The 24,293-nt window shown below is 41.1% G+C and overlaps 1 protein-coding gene across 6 annotated transcripts in view; it reads right to left on the minus strand.

Moving 5' to 3' along the window:
- The window catches only part of CSMD3 (CUB and Sushi multiple domains 3), a 1,342,864-nt gene that overhangs the window by 721,511 nt on the left and 597,060 nt on the right, over positions 1 to 24,293 (minus strand). The window lies entirely within an intron of this gene.

Genomic DNA, 24,293 nt, shown 5'->3' on the forward strand with positions numbered 1-24,293 from the left:
TTACATTTCCTACAATTAAGTTCCAGAATAGGAAAAGATTGAGATAAAATAAAACTAAACTGACAGATAAACCAGATGAAGCAAGTCCTTAACCCCTTAACGACCACGGACATATACTTACATCTGTGGCCGGCACCCGATCTGTGAAGTGCGCTTCATATCTGCAACCCGCTGCTAATACCGGACATCGCCGATCAGGCTGATGTCTGGTATTAACTCTTTAGACATCTCAAAGTTGATCACAGCATCATCATAACTGGCTAGCTCAGTGGAGCTGCTTGGGACCACCTTGGTGAAATTGTGGCATCCCGAACAGCTGAGAGGACAACGGGAGGCTCCCTGCCTGGCTCCATGCTGTCTGATCGGTGTTTGATTGTTCCAAGCCTGAGATCCAGGCTTGAGCAATCAAGCGCAGATAACACTGATCAATGCCATGTTATTGCATAGAATTGAACAGTGCCTGCAATCAGTGTGTGCAATGTTATATGCGTAGAAACGGAAGCACAAACACACTAGGGCCTGAACACTGACAATTTATACTGGCTAAACCCTGATTGACAGCCACTAGGGGCCAAACACTGATTGACACCCACTAGAGGCCGAACACTTATTGACACCCACTAGGGGCTGAACACTTATTGACACCAACTAGGGGCTGAACATTGACTAACAGCCACTAAGGGCCAAATACTGATTGACACCCATTAGGGGCCGAACACTGATTGACACCCACTAGGGGCCGAACACTGATTGACAGCCACTAAGGGCCAAACACTGATTGATAGCCACTAGGGGCCGAACACTGATTGACAGCCACTAAGGGCCAAACACTGATTGACAGCCACTAGGTGCCGAACATTGATTGACACCCACTAGGGGCCGAACACTGATTGACACCCACTAGGGGCCAAACACTTATTGACAGCCACTAAGGGCCAAACACTGAGTGACAGCCACTAGGGGCTGAACTTTGCTGGGATCTATCAGCCGCAAAAAAAAACAAAACAAAAAAAAAAACATAGTGGTTTCCAATGCCTAAACTGATATCTCAGAGCTGGAGATGTCAATTAACTATTGAGATTGATGTATGGATTCAGGGTCAAAAGCCTTATACAGCCATGACCTTATTTTATAACTTAAAAATCAAGGGGAACATAAGACAGGGAAAAGCTTTCTCAATGCAATAAGCTTCCTGTTACTGCCTACCCCAATGGGCTTGATTAAAACATATTTTCTGATACCTGTCAATCAAGCCTAGTAGAATAGGGAGAGGCTGGAGGAGAGTCATCCTCTTTGACTTTACACTCTGTTCCTGGTTTGTCTTCAATTTGTCATTACTTTTATGCTCCCTGATCCATGAGTCATCGAAACCAATTCCCATGGGCGTCTGCCTGTTCTCCGACCTGGATTGATTGATCTCTCCCTATACCCAGCGGTCTATCAATCACGGCTGATGCGGTGGGAACTGCCCAGATGACTTGTGGTTTGGGCAGCATGAAAGTGATGACAAGTTCTCTTTAAACTGTGATTTTCCTAAATTTTCACATCAGGATTAGTTGAGATCTGTTAGAAGACAGACCTACCGTATAAACTCGAGTATAAGCCGACCCGAGTATAAGCCGAGACCCCTAATTTCAACCCAAAATCCCAGGAAAAGTAATTGACTCGAGTATAAGCCTAGGGTGGGAAATACATCATCCCCCCCTGTCATCATCCAGACCCCCGTCATCATCCAGACCCGTCATTAACATCCTCATCATCATCACCGCCTGTCATCATCCAGACCCTCATCATCATCACCTGTCATTATCCCCTTGTCATCATCCCACACCCCCCCTTCATCATCCCCTTGTCATCATCCTCACCCCCCTTCATCATCATCCCACACACCCCCCTTCATCATCCCCACCCCCCTTCATCATCCCCTTGTCATCATCCCCACCCCCTTCATCATCCACTTGTAATCATCCCACACCCCCCCTTCATCATCCCCTTGTCATCATCCCACACACCCCCCTTCATCATCCCACACCCCCCCCTTCATCATCCCACACCCCCCCTTCATCATCCCACACCCCCCCTTCATCATCCTCTTGTCATCATCCGCCCGCAGTGGTCTTCCACCTGCGGACCTCCAGAGGTTTCAAAACTACAACTCCCAGCAAGCCCGGGCAGCCATCAGCTGTCCAGGCTTGCTGGGAGTTGTAGTTTTGAAACCTCCGGAGGTCCGCAGGTTGAAGACCAATGCGGCCATCGACATCATCCAGCCCCCTCTCGCCCCCCTTTAGTTCTGTACAGTACTCACCTCCGCTCGGCGCTGGTCCGGTGCTGCAGGGCTGTCCGGTGAGGAGGTCGTCCGGTGGGATAGTGGTTCCGGGCTGCTATCTTCACTGGGGGCGCCTCTTCTCCGCACTGCGGGCCCAGAATAGAGGCGTTGCCTGGACGATGACGCAGAAGTACGTTGGCAATGAACGTACCTCTGCGTCGTTGTCAAGGCAACGTGACTATTCTGGGCCCGGGCCCGAAGCGCTTAGAAGAGGCCTCCCCGGTGAAGATAGCAGCCCGGAACCACTATCCCACCGGACGACCTCCTCACCGGACAGTCCTGCAGCACCGGACCAGCGCGGAGCGGAGGTGAGTACTGTACAGAACTAAAGGGGGTGAGAGGGGGCTGGATGATGTCGAAGGCCGCAGTGGTCTTCAACCTGCGGACCTCCGGAGGTTTCAAAACTACAACTCCCAGCAAGCCCGGACAGCCGATGGCTGCTTGGGCTTGCTGGGAGTTGTAGTTTTGAAACCTCTGGAGGTCCGCAGGTTGAAGACCACTGCGGGTGGAGAGTTCACTCGAGTATAAGCCGAGGGGGGTGTTTTCAGCACGAAAAATTGTGCTGAAAAACTCGGCTTATACTCGAGTATATACGGTACTCCTATTACAGAGAAGAATCAACAAAGACATAACTTTAAATTCCAGGCCATTATAATAGACCCCCACCACTTATCATGTGACTCATATCTTCTTATGTAACAAAGGGGCATTTGACCTAAGCAGGTACCAGGGCATGTATGAAAATGTTACCTTTACACTTCCTATAGTTAGTTACATTTTGGTAATATGCACAGAATTGTATTCTCTTAAATGATAGAAGACCTTGAGATAGCAAAAGAAGAATACTGTTATATGGTTGGTGGGTGGTGGACATGATAGCAGATTATGAGCTTGAGAATATTGTACTTAGCTCCTGTGATGCATGTTCTACCTTGTCACACTGCTATGTCATGCTGAACAGTGACTGTGATTCCTAATTCATTAAGTAGTCTTCTTCTTTTTTCAATAATACAAAATAAATGTTTCTTTTCTTTTTTCACGTCTGCCGTTAAAATCCTTTACATCTGCCTAGAGGGGATGTGCTAGGTTGTCTTTGAAGTTATCTCTCCTTCCACACTAAGAAACAGCTGGCGTTACTTTGAAGAGCATTTTAGTGCCCCAGGAATAAATGGGTCATTTTGGGTCTCGAATACAGACTATAGCATCATATCCCTTTTATTGTTAATGTTATCCTCACATCACATTAAAAGCAGACAGTAGAAATGTACTGTTTTTGCAAATATTTATTTACTGGCTATTTCCTCTCTGCATTTTTTGATTTTTTTTATGTTTATACATTTTTACCTATTACTTCTAAGCTAGATTGAGTTTAGCAGCATTAATATAAATTTTCAGTCTCAGGCTATGTTCAAACATGGTTTAAAGGGGTTATCCAGGCCAAAACTTTTTTTTATATATCAACTGGCTCCGGAAAGTTAAACAGATTTGTAAATTACGTCTATTAAAAAATCTTAATCCTTCCAATAGTTATTAGCTTCTGAAGTTGAGTTGTTGTTTTCTGTCTAACTGCTCTCTGATGACTCACATCCCGGGAGCTGCGCAGTTCCTATGGGGGTAGTCTCCCATCATTGAGCAGTTAGACAGAAAACTTCAGAAGCTAATAACTATTGGAAGATTTAAGATTTTTTAATAGAAGTAATTTACAAATCTGTTTAACTTTCCGGAGCCAGTTGATATAGATAAAAAAAGGTTTTGCCTGGAAAATCCCTTTCAAAGGTTTATTAGAACTTTTCTGATATCCCTGCATCCCTGCAAGTTTATTAAAGTAATATAAAAAAAAACTTAAAATAATGTAAAAATCTTATACTCTTTTAAACCACTTGAAAACATAAAAATAAAACATTTGATTTGCACACACTTTTGTTTAGCCTTTTTTTTTTTTACCCTTACTTTCAGCAGTGTTCACACTGTATTTATTTATTTTTTTAGCTTTTACTTGCTTTTGGCTCAAAATGAAGCACATTAAAGGGGTATTCCAGGCAAAACCTTTTTTTATATATATCAACTGGCTCCGGAAAGTTAAACAGATTTGTAAATGATTTTTATAAAAAAAAAATTAATCCTTCCATTAGTTATTAGCTTCTGAAGTTTTCTGTCTAACTGCTCAATGATGATGTCAGGTCCCAGGAGCTGTGCATGATGGGAGAATATCCCCATAGGAGCTGCACAGCTCCCGGCACGTGAGTCATCAGAGAGCAGTTAGACAGAAAACAACAACTCAACTTCAGAAGCTAATAACTATTGGAAGGATTAAGATTTTTTTTTAATAGAAGTAATTTACAAATCTGTTTCCAGAGCCAGTTGATATATATAAAAAAAAAAGTTTTGGCCTGGAATACCCCTTTAATGTCTTGCTGTTGCCATTATCTTATATAGTAATAGCCAAAGGAATAAACAGAATACAGATGATCCCATCACTGAAATATTACTAATATAACCCTACTATGAAGAATGTTCATACCAAACACACCCTTGGATACACAAGGGACCCACTGCCTGTTCTTTCCAGCCCATTCCTTGGAAAAGAATGGCTCTGGGACATGCTCTGAGCTTACACATGTTTGACAAGTCAGGAGCCTGCACAGAGCCCTGCTTGTACTCATTGCACAGAGCGCTGCTTGTCCTGCCCTCCCTTCCTCTATTTGGACTCCTTACAGAGACACACAGGCAATATCTGCAGAGACAGCATTTTTTCACCCAAAAATATACACATGTATATTGCAAATATACATATAATGGTATTATCTACATTATATAAAAAATAAAAAGGCTGCCAAAGGCTGTCTAGTCACACTGGGAGATGTAGTTTTGCAACATCTGGAGGCAACCTGGCTGGGAAACACTACTTTAAGGTGTCCATTAACATGTAAAATCTTGGTAAGGTGTCCATACCTTTAAAGGACAAATGTAGTGGTACACTTTTATATATTCCTGTGCCCGGGCCTCAAAAATAAACAAAATACACTTATACATACCTTCCTACAAGCCCCCGTTGGTCCGGTACAGGCCTCATGGTCCGGCAGTGCTGACCTCATTCCACTTCCTGGGGACGGGGACGCCACAGGGCCGTCGGCATATCACCGGCCGCAGCGATGTCCCACCCCAGCCTGTGATAGGCTGAGCCCACTGTCATGTAAGAAGCCGGCCAGAGCCAGAATATTTATAGATATGATGAAAAAAATATCACTCTGTCTACAGCTTTTATGTAGACCTATGTATCTCCGAAGGCTACTAAGTAAAAGAGGACAGATATAAAGAAACATGATCATGGATTTTCAATGTAGATATTTGGCTAGAAACCTTTTCCCCTTGTAGGACACAAAAGACGTTTTGGTGAACTAAATGTTCATTATTAATATATTACTTGCTATAGAATATATACCAATTTAATAAACAATATATGACAAATCCACTGTAATATGTCTCACATAGCTTTTAGAATAATGTTGACTTACTGTGTGGTTTATTTCTCTATCTATAAGTAATTGCAACTCACATTCCAATTGTGGATTATTGTTCACTGTCCTAAAAAAAAGTAAATTGAATGCACATTTTAAGTCTTGTCGGAGACTATTTTATGTTAGTCTTGTGAAATATATTTCACGCAACCTCTTATTGAAACTTTCTTCTTAGGTTATTTTATTGACACTTTTGCTGAAATCACAGATTCCTATAGAAGCAATTTCAGACAGTAAAAGTAGAAGAATATAATTACATTCTAATAAAAGAAATAGGATTTTTACAATACACTTTTATTGCTCCTCTTCTAGCAAATATTTGACTCTCATTGCACAATTGGATTTTTATCTACATTCCGCTGATACAAGTAAAGTTAAAAAAGAAAACCCCAAATTGTCATGAATAGGAACTATAAGTAATATTGCAGTGTGATTCTCATGGCTCAGGAAATATCATAGGGGTCTGCAACTTTAAATCAGAGAATCTAAAGTGCTCAGTCTTGTCTTTTTACCCCCTTAAATATGTAAATTTTTTGTAGGCATTTTTTTTTTTGCCCAAAAGAAGGTAATACCGTATATATTCGAGTATAAGCCGAGTTTTTTGGCACAATTTTTCGTGCTGAAAACGCCCCCCCCCCCTCTGCTTATACTCTAGTGAACAAAAATAATTTTGGCTTAGCTGTGAGGGGATGGGCCAGGCCATCCATATTCGGCCATCTATGCTGCAGAGACCGTCCGGAGGGGAGGGTAAGTTGTTCCGGGCTCTCCACCTTCATCGGGAGGCCCTCTTCTCCGCTCCGGGCTGGCCCCAACTAGTGACGCTGCATTGACGCCACCACGCAGGGACGTCACGGACGTCTGCTGCGCACGGACATCCCTGCGCATCGTCGTCAACGCAACGTCACTAGTCCGTGGCCCAATTGAAGATGGTGAAGATGGACAGCCCGGAACGACTAACCCTCCCAACCGGATGGTCCCTGCAGCATAGATGGCCGAAGATGGATGGCCCGGACCAGCTCACCCTTCCTTCCCACCGAGAAAGCAACAACTGGGGAGGTGAGTAGAAAACAAAAGTCTGGATGATGACGAAGGGATTGACAGGCGGTGATGATGACGAGGGGGATGATGACGAGGGTGATAATGACAGGGTGATGATGACAGGGTGATGATGATGAGGGTGATAATGATGGGGGTGATGATGATGGGGGTGTTAATGACGGGGGTCTGGATGATGACGGGGGGATGATGACATGGGGGATGATGTATTTCCCACCCTAGGCTTATAGTCGAGTCAATAACTGTTACGAGGTTTTTGGGGTGAAATTAGGGGCCTCGGCTTATATTCGGAATGGCTAATACTTGAGTATATACGGTAATTTTTCTAAAATAATAATTAACACAATGAACCTGTTTTAATAAAAGTGTTGGGTTTTTACTAGTGTGAAATGTTCTTTCTGACTTGCAGGATTCTTCTCTATTTATTTCTTCACATCTTTACAAATTGGGAACATTTTCAGACCTGCTTTTTCTTGGTGGAAATTTCGAACCCCTTATTCACATAATTTTCTGTGAATTCAATAGTAAATAGGTCGTGTTGTGAAACCACACATCTTTTTCGCCCAACCATGCATATTTTCCCGCAGACCACCCCCGTTTTTGGGGTTCATAGGTTTATTTTGGAGCATTCCACTACAAATTCTTGCGCTGCACCACGTTTTGGCACACAATCCAACATTAAAGGTTGGGTTTATAATAGTAAATCAGGGCTAGTGTGTGCATTACCAACTGTTTTCTCCCACTGAGTTCCTTTAAACTCAATAAATGGAAAAAGACATCTGATTTTGTGCCATTTTTGAACTGTAATACAGTTTTTTAGTCCAAAAAGGGGAAAACTGTGGATTTCCTCAATTATTCTAATATTTAGAAAATACAGGTAGTGAAATATTTCATAATTATGCATCATGAGTAATCATTGGCACACCACTATCAGATAATAAAGATTTTTGGCACAGACATTGTAATGCCATATGCAGGACACATAATTTAATTTAGGAACAGTTATACCCGACAAAAATGTTTTACACATTTATAAAAAGTTATTCTTTACGATTAGTTACTGTTCATCTGTATGTAATATAAACATTATTGGTATCCCACACCAATCATTAAAAATGTTGCCTCTTTTGTGTTTTTGGAATAGCGCAGACTGTAAGATTATGTTTGTTTAAAGTAATATTTTTGAAACTTAACAAACCTAATTTATAAGATCTGTCAAGATTGGTTAAGATTCATTAGGATACATTACAGGGACCCAAACACAGAACCTATGAAGCTTATATGAAGAGAGCCTAATGCTTTTTAAATCAATAACCATAAATATGTGTAATCATTTATTAAATAAAGGGAAACAAATAATGCGAAGAGTATTTACTTCAAACATGCCCCAGGAAAATAAGAAGTATATACTGCATTACATAGGAAACCAGCATTTAATGCCATCTGTCTACTCCATACCATATGCCACTGTGTGTATTTGTGATACAGTATATTTCATAATAGGCTTCATCTGTACATAGCGATGTCGTTCTGTTTGGTTAAGTATTTGCTCTATGAACCATTTTCAGTGTCCATTCTGCAATGTGCACATTTGTGGATGCAATTCATATAGTCTATAATTTCTAATACATTATGAAAATAGATGGGTACAAACTTTAAATGAAATCAATTTTCTCATTCCAAATTTTTGAAACCTTAAAAGCATCTCATTTATAAAGCTTTATAGAAAATGACTGAATTAGTTCAAAATCACCACTGACTAATTCTGAGTAACCTTTGTTAATTTGTGAAAAGGATCTTCTAGGGGCATTTATTGATTCACACTGGTCTGTAAAATGCATTAGTTAAAGGGGTTATCCAGGAAAAGAAATACAGAGCTAATTTCTTTTAAAAACAGCACCACGTCTATCCCCAGGTTGTGTGTGGTATTACAGCTTGGCTCCATTCACTTCAAAGGAACTGAGCTGCAGAACCACACCCAACCTGGAGTCAGATGGGGGGCTGATTTTGAAGGAAAGTAGCTCTGTTTTTCTATTCCTGGATAACCCCTTTAAAATAATTGTCCTAGGTACATCAAAAATTTGGATCAAACCATGGCATGAAGTGAAGTCACTCATAGGGCAAGTTATGTAAGTTTCGTACTCTTTGTACTAATGTGGTATATTCTGTATACTGTTTTATGTCTGGTTTAACTCTTGTGTACCATTCATGACTTGTATGTATACTGATAAATGTTTAATAACACCTTGGAATAGAAAAATAAAAATAAATCAGTCAGGTTCTGGGTACTCAGACCCAGACCCATTTCTAGAACTTGCAGTGCTGCTTAGCTCCCTTTGCACCCAACCCAAGATGATCCCTTAAACTTATATCATGAGACTATCTTGGTCATTCTGGTGACCAGTCAAAATTATTAACATTATTCTAGGACATGTGAAAAGTTTTTTGAAAACTCAGTGACCCTTTAGGTTTCTCTGTACACTTTAGGTCCTCAAAGGGGTACTCCCATGGAAAACTTATATATATATATATATATATATATATATATATATATATATATATATATATTTTTTTTTTTTTTTTTTTTAAATCAACTGGTGCCTAAAAGTTAAACAGACTTGTAAATTACTTCTATTAAAGAATCTTAATCCTTCCAATACATTGTATGGGCTGTATACTACAGAGGAAATGCTTTTCTTTTTTTGATTTCTCTGATGTCATGACCACAGTGCTATCTGCAGACCTCTGCTGCCCATTTTAGGAACTGTCCAGAGCAGCATATGGGAATTTTCTCCTTCTCTGGACAGTTCCAAAAATGGACAGCAGAAGTCAACAGAGAGCACTGTGGTCATGAAATCAGAGAAATCAAAAAAAGAAAAGCATTTATTCTGTAGTATATAGCTCCTAAAAAGTACTGGAAGGATTAAGATTTTTTTATAGAAGTAATTTACAAATCTTTTTTAACTTTCTGGCACCAGTTGATTTAAAAAAAAAAAAAGTTTTCCATGAGAGTACCCCTTTAAAGGCGTTATCACAAGATGCAAATGTATCCTTATCAACAGGTTAGGGGATAAGTAACTGATTGGAGGTGGCCCATGGCTGGGACCCAATGATCAGAAGAATGGAGGACAATTATCTCCTGGACAAATGGAGCAGCAACATGTACACATGACCAATGTTCCAATTATTCTCTCTGGGATCTCTAAACATTTCTGAGCTGAATATTGGAGAAATGTCCAACGTTCTTAGAAGCAGTGATGGTTCCAATTGCTTACCTGTTTATGGCCATATATTATAACAACTACTGTTGCATGGTACTGGGATGTGCACAAATATGCAAAACTGTAACCATTCTCTCAATTGTTCATTGGTGCGAGAATTACAGTGGATGCAGCTGTAGTATTCTACTGCCCTGTTACCTAAGAGGGCTCCTACACAACTCTCCGCACAAAAAAGATACCAGTATATTAGATGGTTCCAGGTTATACATGGGGCCCCGTTGCAGATTTTAATCTTTAAACTTTCTGCCTATCAACGACAGAATACACTTTGAACATACTTCCAAGACTAAAAATGACATGCTTCCATTTAGATAATATGTCTACCTTTGCTTTCTGGTCCAATTGCAGGAGGAAACAGCTAATATGAAAACAATATGTTTCAGTGTTAAAGGGGTACTCTGGTGGAAAAAAAAATATATATATAGTATAAAAAATATATAGTATATATATATACATATATATATATATATATATATATATATATATATATATATATTGTCACGATGCCGGCTGGCAGGAGGTGGATCCTCTGTGCCAGAGAGGGATTGGCGTGGACCGTGCTAGTGGACCGGTTCTAAGTTACTACTGGTATTCACCAGAGCCCGCCGCAAAGCGGGATGGTCTTGCTGCGGCGGTAGTAACCAGGTCGTATCCACTAACAACGGCTCAACCTCTCTGACTGCTGAAGATAGGCGCGGTACAAGGGAGTAGACAAAAGCAAGGTCGGACGTAGCAGAAGGTCGGGGCAGGCAGCAAGGATCGTAGTCAGGGGCAACGGCAGGAGGTCTGGAACACAGGCTAGGAACACACAAGGAAACGCTTTCACTGGCACGATGGCAACAAGATCCGGCGAGGGAGTGCAGGGGAAGTGAGGTATACATAGGGAGTGCACAGGTGAACACACTAATTAGAACCACTGCGCCAATCAGTGGCGCAGTGGCCCTTTAAATCGCAGAGACCCGGCGCGCGCGCGCCCTAGGGAGCGGGGCCGCGCGCGCCGGGACAGGACCGACGGAGAGCGAGTCAGGTACGGAAGCCGGGGTGCGCATCGCGAGCGGGCGCCACCCGCATCGCGAATCGCATCCCGGCTGGAGGCGGTATCGCAGCGCACTCGGTCAGTGGAACTGACCGGGGCGCTGCCGTAGTGAGAATGTTGCGAGCGCCCCGGGGAGGAGCGGGGACCCGGAGCGCTCGGCGTAACATATATATATATATATACATATATATATATATATATATACATATTTATATATATATATATATAAATATATATATACATACAGTGGGGATCAAAAGTTTGGGCACCCCAGGTGAAAATTTGTATTCATTTGCATAAAGAAGCCAAGGAAAAATGGAAAAATATCCAAAAGGCATCAAAATACAGATTAGACATTCTTATAATATGTCAACAAAAGTTAGATTTTATTTCCATCATTTACACTTTCAATATAACAGAAAAAAAATGGTGTCTGCAAAAGTTTGGGCACCCTGCAGAGTTAATGTCTTGCACTGCCCCCTTTGGCAAGTATCACAGCTTGTAAACACTTCTTGTAGCCAGTCAAGAGTCTTTCAATTCTTGTTTGAGGTATCTTTGCCCATTCTTCCTTACAAAAGTCTTCCAGTTCTTTGAGATTTATGGGCTGTGTGTCACGCACTGCTCTTTTAAGGTCTATCCTTAGATTTTCAATTATGTTGAGGTCAGGAGATTGTGAAGGCCATGGCAAAACCTTCAGTTTATGCCTCTTGATGTAATCCCCTGTGGATTTTGAGGTGTGTTTAGGATGATTATCCATTTGTAGAAGCCATCCTCTCTTTAACTTCAGCTTTTTCACAGATGGCATCAAGTTAGCATCCAAAATGTGCTGACATTTTATTGAATCCATTTTCCTTCTACTTGTGAGATGTTCCCTGTGCCGCTGGCTGCAATACAACCCCAAAGCGTGATTGATCCACCCCCATGCTTAACAGTTGGACAGAGGTTCTTTTCATTAAATTCTGTTCCCCTTCTTCTCCAAACGTACCTTTGCTCATTCCAGCCAAAAAGTTCCATTTTAACCTCATCGGTCCACAGAACTTGTTTCCAAAATGCATCAGGCTTGTCTATATGTTCATTTGCAAAGTTCAAAGGCTGATTTTTGTGGTGAGGATGTAGAAGAGGTTTTCTTCTGATGACTCTTCCATGAAGACCATATTTGTACAAGTATCTCTTTATAGTGGAATAGCGTACCACAACTACAGTGTCTGCCAGATCTTTTTGAAGGGATTGTGCAGTCAAACGTAGGTTTTGAATTGTTTTTATCACAATCCTGCAAGCTGTTCTGACTGATCTTTTTCTTTGTCTTCCAGATCTTGCTTTAACTTCCACTGTTCCTGATGACTGCCATGTCTTAATTACATTCCGAACAGAGGATATTGTCATCTGAAAAAGTTTTGCTATCTTCTTATAGCCTTCTCCAGCTTTGTGAGCATCAACTATTTTCAGTTTCAGATTTCTAGAACCCATGGTGCTGATTGTTGGGGCAAGGTCAGATGAGTCTGGGCATTCAAAACCTTTGAGATTGACCTCACCCGGTCTTCCCAGATGATGATTGAAAACAATCCATGACACTGGCAGGTCTCAGCTTTGTAAAGGGGGCAGTGCATGCTATAAATTCTGCAGGGTGCCTAAACTTTTGCAGACATCATTTTTTTGTTTTCTGTTATTTTGAAAGTGTAAATGATGGAAATAAAATCTTACTTTTGTCTAATCTGTAATTTGATGCCTTTTGGAGATTTTTCCATCTTTCCTTGGCTTCTTTATGCACATTAATACAAATTTTTACCTGGGGTACCCAAACTTTTGATCCCCACTGCATATATATATATATCAACTGGTGCCAGAAAGTCCAAAAGATTTGTAAATTACTTCTATTAAAGATTCTTAATCTTTCCAGTACTTATTAGCAGCTGTATACTACAGAGGAAATTATTTTCTTTTTGGATTTCTTTTCTGTCACAACAGCAGTGCTCTCTGCTGACACCTCTGTCGATTTTAGGAAATGTCCAGAGCAGCATATGCTATGGGTATTTTCTCCTAAAAAGACTGCCCCTACCTCCATTTTTTTTAAATAAACTGGTCCCAGAAAGCTAAACAGATTTGTAAATTACTTCTTTTCTATCTGACCACAGTGCTCTCTGCTGACACCTCTGTCCATTTTAGGAACTGTCCAGAGCAGGAGAAAATCCCCATGAAAAAACCTCTCCTGCTCCGGACAGTTCCTGACATGGACAGAGGTGTCAGTAGAGAGCACTGTGGTCAGATAGAAAAGAAATCCAAAAAGAAAAGAATTTCCTCTGCAGTATACAGCCGCTAATAAGTACTGGAAGGGTTAGGAATTTTTAACAGAAGCAATTTACAAATTTGTTTAACTTTCTGGCACCAGTTGATTTAAAAAAAATGAAGGTAGGGGAAGTCTTTTAAATTTCTCCCCACAATTGATGGAGATCCCAAAATTAACCCTATGCCTAATAGTGTAGTGAAAAATTGGTTTCTAGGCATTAGAGTAAGAATACACCCTTGGTAAGATGATAATGTTCTACAAAGTATTGTGGTTTAGAATGTTACTATCAATGTATATTATCTATAATGTTTGACACTAATTGTATCCATAATAGAAATCTGTAGAGAACAAGTTATAATAGTAGATTACTGACATGAGATTCAAGGCTTATATATTGATATGTTCCAACCCATAGAATTAATATATATATATATATATATATATATATATATATATACATATATATATATATATATATATATATATATATATATAAACTGAAGAGTGGGATTTGTCCTTCCAAAATAATTGACATTAACTTACAGTAATCTTCCTCTGTGTTCACAAACTCTTTCAACTTGGCTGCTTCCTCATTTCTCAGTAAGTGCTTACAAATTCTATCAATGCCCTCAATGTCAATGTGCTGTCAGCACAGGAAATATCACAACACTGAATCTCATTTTCTCATTCTATTACAAGTCCTAATTCTATGTGGGTGAATTGTTTAATAACTCCACAATACCATTACCTCTTTATGTGTCCTTCCTGGTCTGGAATCACTGACTTTACTACTCTATTACCACTGCTTTAGTATTACATTTATATTTAGAATTTTATAACTATGATCTTTTTGTGCTCTCCTGATCTAGATATAGATATACTGTAGCTTAAAAAGGAACTCCACCCCTAGATATCTAATCCCCTATCCGAAGGATCGGGGATAAGATGTCTGATTGCAGGGGGTCTGGCTGCTGGGACCTCCAGCAATCTCCCGGCCAGCAACCCGGCATTCTGAAAATTATATTCTTACTGCTAGGTTCGGGCGACTGTGGTTGTGACGTTGTGCCAAGCCCTCTCTCTTCATGTCTATGGGAGGGGGCATGACTGCCATCATGCCCCCTCCCATAAACATGAATAGAGGTGGTGAAGCCATCATTCTGAACAGAATTTTTAGAATGCAGGGGTACTGGGCCAGAGATCGCTGGGGGATAAGGAATTATATGTCATGGGGAAGATTCTACTATGTCCTTGTAAGATTCTACTATAATTGATGTAATGCTTTTATTATCAGATACATTTTTAGAACTTTTTTTTATAGAAGACATAGATCAATGAAATATCAGAAAATAAGAATAATCATGCAAAGTGTCCTCACTTTTTTTTGGCAAAAATTCACGAAAGGAAAATAGAAAATCCAAACCCCACACTAATCCTCACTCATCTCCAAGAACCAGATATATACAGAGACAATCACTCCCCAGGATTACGTTTTTTTCCAATATAGATCATGCAGACTTAAAAATAAGAAGCAATTCTTATTCTTAAAATAGAGGTACAAAAGCAAGGCACCCCCCATTTGTTATATGGAAGATGTGCGTTCTAAACTACATACAGTAAATACCATAAACATTCACTCAAGAAATTTACAAAACACAGGAAGCGTTGTGCCCAACCAATGTACTGCAATAGATTTTTTCGCTTCATAAAGAATGTGTTGTATGGTCTTTTTTCATGATTGTCCCCCATTATGTCTTCAACACAACAAAGAATACTCAATGGTCAGAAGAATCTAAGAAGGAACATAAAAATAGGTTTTGCTGCTTACCCACCGACCACAGACTTTAAATGTCTGGGTGGTCAGCATATAACTCTGCAACGCCATTCCAGGACAGCCGTGCAGGGCATTGCAGTGGCAAAAAGATCATGCCACTGTGCAAGAGAGGAGAGTCGGCTATAGATAGCTAAACTCTCCAGAGCTAGAGAGATGGGGGAAGGAGTGTTTTACCATCCCTGCTTTCCCCATCACTATACACGGTGCTCAATGAGGCTCAATATTGCTTTCTAAATTCCGGGGGTTAAGCAGCCCAGTTGAAAGTTGTTAATAAAAATTTATAAAGACCAATTTATAGAGGAGTTTTCTTCTTAATCCACACCCCCTCATTCCCCAAATTATAGACATGAATGGAGGGGGCATGGCGTGACCATGGCTGCCCGAACCTAGCACGACCATGGCTGCCCGAACCTAGCATTCTGAACAAAAATGTTCAGAATGCCGAAGTATCACCCAGAGATCTCGGGAAGTCCCAGTGGCCGGATCCCTCACAATTAGACATCTTACCCCCATCCTTTGGATAGGGGATAACATGTCTAGGGGCAGCATACCCCTTTAAGAGGAAGCCTCATACTTATAAATATATCTCAATATATACTTGATAAGATATCTTTAACTCTGACAGTGATTATCATAATTCTTAACAAGTCAGTCCAAAGGCAGAAAGGATTTTTACCAATTCTCTGTTTTGGTTAGAAATGTGCCTTTATGAAACACCTTAAGAATCTACACTTTGTACATAAGAGACTAGTTTGGAAATTTTAACATACATTTTGTTACACAAAACAAAGAAATGATTTAGTTCTCACAAAAGGGCAAGATTACAATAAAAGAGTACACAAAAAATAAATAAATAAATAACTGAACATCACAAATTGGTATGTCTGAACTAAGAAAATATAATGGTATAAAATATTAAAAAAAATTCCGAAGTCCAGAAATGTATATTTAGATTAAAAAATTAAAAAGTGATGTCTATTGGAAGGCAAGGGGAAAAAAAAAGCTTGATCCTAAGGGTTAAGTATGGATTTTTTTTTCTAAATTAGCACTCTGAGAACAATATTTTCTCACCTCTGACAGCAATATGGATGAGCTAAATAGCCACACACTGAAATCCCAAAATAGAATTGCTGTCGGTTTAGCTGCTATACCCCTTGACCACAAATTGGACTAACAACATCTCACAGTGTTTGCTGTGTGAACCAGAAGTCACTTTCACTATATAAGTTTCCCATAAAACTGAATAGTGAAAAAGACTTTGGGTCCACATAGCAGATGCTGTAGAATTAGACAAGTTTGATGTACAATAACCAGACTGACTGGAATCCTATTTTAAAAATGGTGTCACTATTATGGTAATTACCCGTGTAGTGTAACTATACTAGTCTGTAGAACCAGAATTTACCAATAGCAACCATTATTCCATTGTCCTAATAATGGCTCTCTATAAAGAGATGTCCCCAGGTCTTAAAGGGGTACTCCGGTGAAAAACTTTTATTTATTTTTTTTTAAATCAACTGGTGCCAAAAAGTTAAACAGATTTGTAAATCCCGGTGCTGCGCCATTTTATGCTAGGGACGTTAGGGACCCACTCTAAATAGGTGGCCTTGACGTGGCGAGTGGGCTTGTACTTTTTGATCAAAAATGTATACTAACAACCTGTTAGTTTTTGATATTATGCTGAGAAGCAATCAGATCATTATACAAGATTGTAGATGTGCACCATGTCTGTTTTTCTACCCGAATTCACACTGTTATTTCTATCCCCTCTTTTTTTTTTTTTTGTTTGAACATGTGCTGCACTCTTCCCCACCCCCTCAGCCCAACCCTATATAAGTAGTAGTTAGCTACACATGGGTCATTTCTTTCCTAGCAGCCTCCCAGTCTGACTGGGAGAGCATGGTAAGTGAGCTATTGGACGTTGTTCACACTGACGTGGTGCTGTGCGGTGTCCGTTGCTGCCGTGTCTGCGGGGGAGTGCGGCCCATAGACTGGTTTGAGTGGCATTGGGGCCGCTCTGCCGGTGGGTCGTACCCCCCTGTGGGCATTGGTGTTGCGGCGGTGGTGGTCGCCGCCCGGTGCTGCGCCATTTTATGCTAGGGACGTTAGGGACCCACTCTAAATAGGTGGCCTTGACGTGGCGAGTGGGCTTGTACTTTTTGATCAAAAATGTATACTAACAACCTGTTCGTTTTTGATATTATGCTGAGAAGCAATCAGATCATTATACAAGATTGTAGATGTGCACCATGTCTGTTTTTCTACCCGAATTCAGATTTGTAAATTACTTCTATGAAAAAATCTTAATTCTTCCTGTACTTATTAGCTGCTGAATACTGCAGTGGAAATTATTTTCCGTTTCAAACACAGAGCTGTCTGCTGACATCATGACCACAGTGCTCTCTGCTGACATCTCTGTCCATTTTTAGGAACTGTCCAGGGTAAAAGGAAATCCCCATAGCAAACATATGCTGTTCTGGACAGTTCATAAAATGGACAGAAATGTCAGCAGAGAGCACTGTGCTCGTGATGTCAGCAAACAGTTCTGTGTTTCAAAAAGAAAAGAATTTCTGCTGTAGTATTCAGCAGCTAATAAGTACATGAAGGATTAAGATTTTTTAATAGAAGTAATTTACAAATCTGTTTAACTTTCTGGCACCAGTTGATAAAAAAAAAAGAAAAAAAGTTTTTTCACTGGAGTACCTCTTTAACCTGTTGGGGACGAAGGGCGTATGCATACGTCCTTGCGTCCTGGTACTTAAGGACGAAGGGCGTATCCATACGCCCGTGGGAATTTCGGCCCCCGCCGGGCGGGGACCGGGCCGGGGTGACTGCTGATATCTATTAGCAGGCACCCCGTGCAAATGCCCAGGGGGGTCATTAGACCCCCCCCATGTCGGCGATCGGCGCAAATCGCAAGTGAATTCACACTTGCGATTTGCGCCAATTCCGGGTCATTACGGGTCTATGGTGACCCGGTGACCCGGAATAGAAGGGGGATCGCGGGTGTCTAAGACACCCACGATCCCCCTAAAGCGATAGGAGTGAGGTGGCAGAGTTGACACCCCTCCTATCTCTGCTATTGGTGGTCTAGACGCGACCACCAATAGCAGATCGGGGGCGGGGGGGTTTACTTTCGTTTACCCCTTCCTGCCCTCCCACAATAGGCGGGGCAGAAGGGGGAAACCGAAGAGGAGCGGCGCCGGAGTCCACTTACCCCTCCGGAGGCAGCGGAGCGACGGGGATCGGCGGCGGCGTGCGGCAGAAGAGGAAGCCGGTGAGTAGTTGCATAGCAACATCTAGAGGGCTACAGTCTGAGACCACTATAGTGGTCTCTAGACTGTAGCCCTCTAGATGTTGCAAAACTACAACTCCCAGCATGCCCAGACAGCTGTTTGCTGTGTGGGCATGCTGAAATTTGTAGTTTTGCAACAGCTGGAGGTCTGCAGTTAGAGACCACTGCACAGTGATCTCTATACTGCCCTCTAGAGCTTGCAAAACTACAACTCCTAGCATGCCCACACAGCGGTTTGCTGTCTGGGCATGCTGGGAGTTGTAGTTTTGCAACATCTGGAGGTCCACAGTTTGGAGATCACTGTTCAGGGGTCTCTAAATTGTAGCACTCCAGATGTTGCAAAACTACAAATTCCAGCATGCCCACACAACAAACAGCTGTCTCGGCATGCTGGGAGTTGTAGTTGCGTACCTCCAGCTGTTGCATAACTACATCTCCCAGCATGCCCTTCTGTGATCAGACATGCTGGGAATTGTAGTTTTGCAACAGCTGGAGGCACACTGGTTGGAAAATACTGAGTTAGGTAACAGAACCCAACTCAGTATTTTCCAACCAGTGTGCCTCCAGCTGTTTCAAAACTACAACTCCCAGCATGTACTGACAGACCGTGCATGCTGGGAGTTGTAGTTTTGCAACAGCTGGAGGCTCACTGGTTGGAAAATACTGAGTTAGGTAACAGAACCTAACTGAATGTTTTCCAACCAGTGTGCCTCCAGCTGTTGCAAAACTACAACTCCCAGCATGTACTGACAGACCGTGCATGCTGGGAGTTGTAGTTTTGAAACAGCTGGAGGTTTGCCCCCCCCCCCCCCCCATGTGAACGTACAGGGTACATTCACACGGTCGGGTTTACAGCAAGTTTCCTGCTTCAAGTATGAGCTGCGGCAAATTTTTCGCCGCAGCACAAATTCCTAGCGGGAAACTCACCGTAACCCATCAGTGTGAATGTACCCTAAAAACACTACACTACACTACACTAACACCTAATAAAGAGTAAAACACTACATATACACCCCCCTACACTGTCCCCCCCAATAAAAATGAAAAACGTATTGTACAGCAGTGTTTCCAAAACGGAGCCTCCAGCTGTTGCAAAACAACAACTCCCAGCATTTCCGGACAGCCACTGATTGTCCAGGCATGCTGGGAGTTTAGCAACAGCTGGAGGCACCCTGTTTGGGAATCACTGGCGTAGAATACCCCTATGTCCACCCCTATGCAATCCCTAATTTAGTCCTCAAATGCGCATGGTGCTCTCTCACTTTGGAGCCCTGTCGTAGTTCAAGGAAACAGTTTAGGGCCACATATGTGGTATTTCCGTACTCGGTAGAAATTACACTACAAATTTTGTGGGGCTTTTTCTCCTTTTACCCCTTATGAAAAGGAAAAGTTGGGGTCTACACCAGCCTGTTAGTGTAAAAAAAAAATTTCTTTACACTAACATGCTGGTGTTGCCCTTTACTTTTTATTTTCACAAGAGGTAAAAGGAAAAAAAGACCCCCAAAATTTGTAACGCAGTTTCTCCTGAGTACGGAAATACCCCATATGTGGGCGTAAAATGCTCTGCGGGCGCACAACAAGGCTCAGGAGTGAGATGGCACTATGTACATTTGAGGCCTAAATTGGTGATTTGCACAGGGGTGGCTGATTTTACAGCGGTTCTGACATAAATGCAAAATAATAAATACCCACATGTGACCCCATTTTGGAAACTACACCCCTCACGGAATGTAATAAGGGGTACAATGAGCATTTACGCCCCACAGGGGTCTGACAGATTTTTGGAACAGTGGTACGTGAAAATGAAAAATAAAAATTTTTTTGTTTGCACAGCCCACTGTTCCAAAGATCTGTCAAACACCAGTGGGGTGTAAATGCTCACTGCACCCCTTATTACATTCCGTGAGGGGTGTAGTTTCCAAAATGGGGTCACATGTGGGGGGGTCCACTGTTCTGGCACCATGGGGGCTTTGTAAATGCACATGGCCCCCGACTTCTATTCCAAACAAATTATCTCTCTAAAAGCTCAATGGTGCTTCTTCTCTTCTGAGCATTGTAGTTCGCTCGCAGTGCACTTGACGTCCAAACATGGGGCATTTCCATACTCAGAAGAAATGGGGTTACAAATTTTGGGCTGCATTTTCTCCTATTACCCTTTGTAAAAAAGTAAAATTTGGGGAAAAACCAGCATTTTAGTGGAAAAATATTTTTTTTTCATTTACACATCCGACTTTAACAAAAAGTTGTCAAACACCTGTGGGGTGTTAAGGCTCACCGTACCCCTTGTTACGTTCCTTGAGGGGTGTCGTTTCCATAATAGTGTGCGATGTGTTTTTTTTGCTGTCCTGGCACCATAGGGGCTTCCTAAATGGGACATGCCCCCCAAAAACCATTTCAGAAAAACTCACTCTCCTAAATCCCATTGTTGCTCCTTCCCTTCTGAGCCCTCTAGTGCGCCCACCGAACACTTGACATACACATATGAGGTATTTTCTTACTCGAGAGAAATTGGGTTACAAATTTTGAGAGGATTTTTTTCCTTTTACCCCTTGTAAAAATTCAAAAACTGGGTCTACAAGAACATGCCAGTGTAAAAAATGAAGATTTTGAATTTTCTCCTTCACTTTGCTGCTATTCCTGTGAAACACCTAAAGGGTTAACACACTTACTGATTGTCATTTTGAATACTTTCAGGGGTGCAGTTTTTATAATGGGGTCATTTATTGGGTATTTCTAACCAGAAGACCCTTCAAATCCACTTCAAACCTGAACTTGTCCCTGAAAAATTCCAATTTTGAAAATTTTGCGAAAAATTTGAAAATTGCTGCTGAACTTTGAAGCCCTCTGATGTCTTCCAAAAGTAAAAACTCGTAAATTTTATGATGCACACATAAAGTAGATATATTGTATATGTGAATCAATATATAATTTATTTGGAATATCCATATTCCTTATAAGTAGAGAGCTTCAAAGTTAGAAAAATGCAAAATTTTCAAATTTTTCAGGAAATTTTCAAATTTTTCACCTAGAAAGGATGCAAGTATCACCGAAAATTTACCACTAACATAAAGTAGAATATGTCAGGAAAAAACTTTCTCGGAATCAAATTTATAAGTAAAAGCATTCCAGAGTTATTAATGGTTAAAGTGACAGTGGTCAGATTTGCAAAAAATGCTCCTGTCCTTAGGGTCATAATGGGCTCCGTCCCCAAGGGGTTAATGGTAGATCAGAACGGGAAGACCCATGGAATCTCTGTTTATTTGTTTTTGTGTTTTTCTGTTTAGGTATGTATTCATAGTTTGTTCTGAGCAGTTTGCTATTCTCCCTGGATTGGGAATGGTTAATGCTCAGAACCAATGAGATCTCGGGTGTGTCTATTTTAACCAGAGTTCTCCTGCATTCTCTGCTGGTTATTTTGTGCAATAATGCTTCTATGATGCCTGTTTGTTCAATACACTTCCAAGACTGCTTGAGCATGCACCTTGTATTTATCCTGTGATATATTTTAGTTTCAGTCATGGTTAAATAGACTTGTTTATTGTGGATTTTAGTCTGTTACATTTGTTGGTTTTAGCATTAGTATGTCCGTTCTGCTTAGTCTGTGTTCACTCTGTGTTAGTCTAGTGTTACCTGTGCTCTTTATGTAATAATTCCTGTTTGGTTTCCTGGAGTCTATTTTAGACTCATCTGGTTCTGGTCTAGAGTTTCATATATTAAAGGGGTACTCCCGTGGAAAAAAAAAATTTCTTTTAAATCAACTGGTGCCAGAAAGTTAAACAGATTTGTAAATTAGCAAAAATAGCAGATAGTCAGCTCACCTGGCCACCGCATGGCAAAATAGTCCTCCAAGGATAAGAAGAAAGCAGGTAGATGCCAGCGATTAAGAAACTTAAAGAAAACCACCATGCATCTGATGAAAGGTCACATGACCTGAACCGCGTCATGCCTGGCGCTGACTCCTGGGATTTTAATCGCTTGTCTTATTGAAGTCTCTCCATGTCAATGTCTTTAACATGGATCTAATAAAGGTGAAGTTTCTTAATCCCTGGCATCTACCTGCTTTCTTCTTAGATTTGTAAATTACTTCTATTAAAACATCTATATACTACGGAGGAAATTGTTTTCTTTTTGGAACACAGAGCTCTCTGCTGACATCATGACCACAATGCTGTCTGCTGACATCTCTGTCCATTTTAGGAACTGTCAAGAGCAGCATATGCTTGCTATGGACAGTTCTTAAAATGGACATAGATGTCAGCAGAGAGCACTGTAGTCATGATGTAAGCAGAGAGCTCTGTGTTCCAAAAAGAAAACCATTTCCTCTGTAGTATTCAGCAGCTAATACGTACTGGAAGGATTAAGATTTTTTTAATAGAAGAAATTTACAAATCTGTTTAAATTAAAAAAAAAAAAAAAAGTTTTCCACGGGAGTATCCCTTCAAATTTCTGTTTCCTACTGGGTCAGCATCCTGATCACACGGTGGAGTGTGCTTCCTGGCCAGTAGTCTATTTGGCTTTATTATGCCGTCTACTCCTTTTGTGGAGTGGGGTGTCCTGTTTGTTTGTTCTGTGTCCCAGTGTGAACAGTGTCCTATGTTACGTGATCAGTTTAGTGTTTTAGCTCGCAGTTCTTCCATTAATCCCCTGATTTTCATGGATTCTGCTGTATACCTGTTCCATACCTAGTCTTGTCCATTTTATCATGTCTGCTGTTTACCTTGATTCCGGTTTGTGAACTGTTTGTTTACACACTATATTCTGCCCTGTTAGTATTTGTATCCTGTCTGGTATATCTGGTTGTTTGGTAGTTTTTCAATTTCTGTTTCTGGCCTTGACTGAGTTGTCGATTCACGGCTTTGGGTGTTTGGGCAAGTAGGCAGGGGGAGTGTTACTAGGGACAACTTAGGGCTCACTCTCCCTGTCCACCCAGTCGGTCATGATAGCCTTACAGCATTTGCAAAAAAAATGCATACAAGCTCTTGCAAGTTAGAAATAATGAGTAATACTCACTAGGATGACTACGGTAGATACGAACAGTTGCACCTGCATAATGATGAGTAAACTCTCACTGAGTGTGGCTGTAGCAGACCAGAGTAGAGAACTTGCACACTAAGTGAACAACAATTCACATGCAAATGATAGGTGTAGTAGTATCCGCAAACTGAATCATGTAAATCACTAACAGGCAAGTAACACATAGTTACATAGTTACATAGTTAGTACGGTCGAAAAAAGACATATGTCCATCAAGTTCATCCAGGGAATTAAGGGGTAGGGGTGTGGAACACGGATGTTTGCCAACACAATCATATAGAAAAACTTAGAAAAGACAAATGCGAGCTAGCAGCAAACCAAGGCTAACACATTAGATTCTGGCTACATCATCCATATGGGACAGAGAACACATACACATTGAACGGCAAAGAATATCCTTAGCACCTGCACAGACATAAATGGTTCCCTAAATAACCTTAGGAGGGGGGCACAAGTGACAACAAAAGCCAGATACAACTAAAATCTGACCTGCATCCATTTCAAATCTTCTACCAGGTACAATTAAAATCTGGTCTGGATCCATTTCAAATCTGCTGCTAGGTACAACAAAAATCTGGTCTGGATCCATTCCAAACTTTCTGCCAGCAACTAATAAAATGAGGGGAAAAAAT

Source organism: Hyla sarda, chromosome 5 (genome assembly GCF_029499605.1).
Source record: "Hyla sarda isolate aHylSar1 chromosome 5, aHylSar1.hap1, whole genome shotgun sequence".
Lineage (NCBI taxonomy): Eukaryota > Metazoa > Chordata > Amphibia > Anura > Hylidae > Hyla > Hyla sarda.